The sequence below is a fragment of the Procambarus clarkii genome, chromosome 40 (genome assembly GCF_040958095.1).
Source record: "Procambarus clarkii isolate CNS0578487 chromosome 40, FALCON_Pclarkii_2.0, whole genome shotgun sequence".
Taxonomy (NCBI): Eukaryota; Metazoa; Arthropoda; class Malacostraca; order Decapoda; family Cambaridae; genus Procambarus; species Procambarus clarkii.
In genome coordinates, this window is record NC_091189.1 from 737,536 (window position 1) to 742,379 (window position 4,844).

Consider the following 4,844-nt stretch of genomic DNA (forward strand, 5'->3'; position numbering starts at 1 on the left):
TTGGAACAAGTTTTAACACCCCATGTGGTCTCCATTTCATGTTGGCCTCCGAATTCATGATAGAGGTGATGAGTTAGCCAAAGAATCTGCCTTTAAAGGAGAAATTGAGTATAAAATTGGATTGTCAATAAGCAGTCTGAGAGCAATAGTACATCAAGAACTTCGACAAAGTCTTATAGATCTGAGGCAAAGTAAAGTCGACACCAGTAATTCCATCTATCATCACACTATCATGCAAGAGGAGCCACAAATCTATGGATCATGCAATAAAATCAGCAGACTTCTAGATGTTACTACTGCTCGGCTTAGACTCGGTTACAAGTATCTCTGGGAATTCTCATTATCTGCTGATGTAGACCTGACCAAATGTAAACCGGTGTCAACAAAATTATTTATACACCTCGCCCCTGTGGCCCAATGGATAAGGCATTGGCCTCCTAAGCCAAGGATTGTGGGTTCGAGTCCCACCAGGGGTTGCTGTGAAAATTTTGGGTGCCTTATAGCGCTTTGGATTCGTAGTACTGAGGTTCCGGGTTCGGTCCCCGGTGGAGGCGGAGACAAATGGGCAAAAATTTCGTTCACTCTGATGCCCCTGTTACCTAGCAGTAAGTAGGTACCTGGGAGTTACACAACTGCTACGGGCTGCTTCCTGGGGTGTGTGTAACAAAAAGGAGGCCTGGTCGAGGACCGGGCCGCGGGGACGCTAAGCCCCGAAATCATCTCGAGATAACCTTAAGATGAGAGATATAACCACCTTCCGTCACTATGTGATGGAGTGAGAAAAGATACGTGAATTCCGAGACAACTGTATGTCTCTGGATTCAGAGACAACTGTATGTCTCTGGATTCAGAGACAACTGTATGTCTCTGGATTCAGAGACAACTGTATGTCTCTGGATTCAGAGACAACTGTATGTCTCTGGATTCAGAGACAACTGTATGTCTCTGGATTCAGAGACAACTGTATGTCTCTGGATTCAGAGACAACTGTATGTCTCTGGATTCAGAGACAACTGTATGTCTCTGGATTCAGAGACAACTGTATGTCTCTGGATTCAGAGACAACTGTATGTCTCTGGATTCAGAGACAACTGTATGTCTCTGGATTCAGAGACAACTGTATGTCTCTGGATTCAGAGACAACTGTATGTCTCTGGATTCAGAGACAACTAAATGTTCTAGAGATGTTTAAATATTTCATTCAGTGTTCTGCTACCAGAAATCTTAGCCAAATATCCCAGTTTGCTAACTGTAGGTAGTAACCGAGTGATTGTAACCTATCCACCGCTGCCCACTGGATGGGGGGCGGTGTGCAGGACAAACATATCAATTGTGACACTAGCTCTACACATATGTCAGTTGCTTAATTTAGAAACTGTACTTGTGGTCGATCTCTAACCCATTGTTGATGTGACGACTTATACTGAATTTTGTAACTAGCTCATCAAGATTGTAACTTGCTAAGCTTAATGAATTATGGGGTTCAGTCCCTGAGCCCATTATGTGCCTCTGTAACCCTTTCCACTACCGCCTACAGGATGGGGTATGGGGTGCATAATAAATGAACACCTCCTATCAAGTTGTAACAACCTTTTAATACGTCATTAAAAGGTTATAACAAGATGTAACAACTTTATTACAAGTTGTAATAATGCAGAAATTAAGGAGAATTAGGTTATGTGTTTGGAGGGATCCCGTGGGCGGTGGTGGAAAGGGTTACAGAGGCACATAATGGGTTCAGGATCTGGAGGCCAGATTCACGAAGCAGTTACGCAAGTACTTACGAACGTGTACATCTTTTCTCAATCTTTGACGGCTTTGGTTACATTTATTAAATAGTTTACAAGCATGAAAACTTGCCAATCAACTGTTGTTATTGTTATAAACAGCCTAATTGTGCTTTGGAATCAGTAAATGTCTAATAATTGTAAACAAAGCCGCCAAAGATTGAGAAAAGATGAAGAGGTTCGTAAGTGCTTGCGTAACTGCTTCGTGAATCTTCGTGAAGATTTAAAATAAATTTAAATTACTCAGTCCCCAGCATAAACAATCGCTAACTTAAAAAATCACACAATCCTCAACATAATCTCACAATCCCCAACATAAACAATCACACAGTCATATTCCCTATGAACCTTCTCCCTCCCATACTCGCGTCCTGTTGAATTACCCTTCACACCTCCCTCTCTCCCTCACCCTTCTCCATCACCTGAAACCCCAACTAATCCTTGTGCCCTCATTCCCAAACCTTCACGACCCTAATACCCTATACTCTCATTTCTCCGACACCACGACCTCAACACCACTGTCCTCAATCCTCCCAACCCCACAACCCAATCCCTACTACTCTCACCCCCCCCCCCCAATCCATAACAAAAATATTATAGTCATATAATCGAAATCGCAAAATCTACTTCTCTGATGACACCAACCGGTTGCCAAGTTTTGTTGTTGTTCACTTTTGGTGTTATATTTTTCCGTTGTATTAGAACTGTTGTGGGTATGTGGGCCTGCTGCGGGCCGCTCCAAGCAACAGCCTGGTGGACCAAACTCTCACAAGTCAAGCCTGGCCTCGGGCCGGGCTTGGGGAGTAGAAGAACTCCCAGAACCCCATCAACCAGGTATATGTGGGCCTGCGAGCCGCTCCAAGCAACAGCCTGGTGGACCAAACTCTCACAAGTCAAGCCTGGCCTCGGGCCGGGCTTGGGGAGTAGAAGAACTCACAGAACCCCATCAACCAGGTATCAACCCAGGTATCAACCAGTTCATGGCAGGAATTTTTCGTAAAGGGAATATTAGGCTCCTGCTCTAAATTCTTCTAGATCCTGACATCTAAAATAAATCTAAATCAAAAGGACAGTCGTGTCGCCAGCTGCCCTCTCCAGCGTCGGTAATGACAATAGTTCCTAAACTCTCTCTCCCTGGTGACCGAGTCTGCATAATGACATAATATAAATTATTTATCAGTTTAATCGTCTGCGCAGGCTTTCATAATTGCGGAAACTTAAAATTTATTATGACTCGTATTTTCGGACAAAACATTTCCCGCGACGCGATGAGTTCTGAAGCCTTTGTTTATGTAGTTTTGGAAGACTTGGTTCAGCTGGAAGTTCCAATACGCACGCATGTACACAACAGAGAGAGAGAGAGAGACAGACTGAGACAGAGACAGAGACAGAGACAGAGACAGACAGAGACAGAGAGAGAGAGAGAGAGAGAGAGAGAGAGAGAGAGAGAGAGAGAGAGAGAGAGAGAGAGAGAGAGAGAGAGAGAGAGAGAGAGAGAGAGAGAGAGAGAGAGAGAGAGAGAGAGAGAGAGAGAGAGAGAGAGAGAGAGAGAGAGAGAGAGAGAGAGAGAGAGAGAGAGAGAGAGAGAGAGAGAGAGAGAGAGAGAAAGAAAGAGAGAGAGAGAGAGAGAGAGCACAGGCAAAAAAGGATGGGTGAGGATTAAGACAGAGGAAGACCGCACGAGGCTTCAAGAAGACCTGGACAAACTGAAGGATTGGTCCAACAAATGGATATTAGAGTTTAACCCGAGCAAATGTAATGCAATGAAGATAGATGTAGGGAGCATGAGGTCAGATACAAGGAAGGTATCATCTGGGAGATGAAATTATTCTAGAATCAGAGAGAGCGAAAGACCTGGGGGGTTGATATCACGCCAGACCTGTTCCCCGAAGCCCACATCAAGAGGATAACATCAGCGGCATGTGCCAGGCTGGCCAACATAAGAACGACCTTTAGAAACTTGTGTAAGGAATTATTCAGAACCTTCTATACAACGTATGTCAGACCAATCTTGGAGTATGCAGCTCCATATCCATATCTCCATACACATATCCATATCTCTTCAAGCATAAACCTAAATTGGTGAAGATTTTGAGGTTTGCCACCAGACTAGTATCCGAACTGGGGGGCATGAGCTATGAGGAGAGACTACAGGGATTAAAACTTACGTCGCTGGAGCACAGAAGAGTTAGAGAGGACATGATCACCACATACAAGATTCTCCACCACACAAGGTCCCGCTTCTCAACCGTCAATCAACTGGTGTATAGATTCCTGAGCCTACTGGGCTCTATTATATCTATATTTGAAACTGTGTATGGAGTCAGCCTCCACCACATCACTTCCTAGTGCATTCCATTTACTAACTACTCTTGACACTGAAAAAGTTCTTTCTAATGTCTCTGTGGCTCATTTGGGTATTCAGCTTCCACCTGTGTCCCCTTGTTCGTGTACCACCCGTGTTAAATAATCGATCCTTGTCTACCCTGTCAATTCCTCTGAGAATTTTGTATGTGGTGATCATGTCTCCCCGAGCTCTTCTGTCTTCCAACGACGTGAGGTGCAGTTCACGCAGCTTTTCCTCATAACTCATGCCTCTTAGTTCTGGGACTAGCATAGTGACATTCCTCTGAACTTTTTCCAGCTCCGTCTTGTGCTTGACAAGGTACGGGCTCCATGCTGGGGCCGCATACTCGAGGATTGGTCTTACATATGTGGTATACAAGGTTCTGAAAGATTCCTTACACAGGTTTCTGAAAGCAGTTCTGATGTTAGAACTGATGTGTTCTGAACTGATGTGATGTGTGAGTGTATTTGTGTGAGTGAGCCGGAGGCCCCAGAATAGTGTTACAGACAGACAGGTAGACAGACAGACATTGAAAAATTCAATAGAAAGACGAATATGTAGATTACACGGGAACCATCTCATAAAACATTGGATATCTTGAGGGGAAACAACCAACATTTGTCGGTGTATTCTATCTAAATGGTCTCATGCGATTCTCTTATGATCATATATCTATCAAAATTTTTTATCTTCCTGTTCAGAATTCACAA

At 44.0% G+C, this 4,844-nt stretch overlaps 1 non-coding gene across 1 annotated transcript; it reads left to right on the top strand.

Moving 5' to 3' along the window:
- The first annotated feature begins 403 nt into the window (after window positions 1-403).
- On the top strand, window positions 404-476 carry TRNAR-CCU (transfer RNA arginine (anticodon CCU)). Its single transcript has one exon. It is a non-coding gene; the product is annotated as a tRNA-Arg (tRNA).
- Window positions 477-4,844: the final 4,368 nt, after the last annotated feature.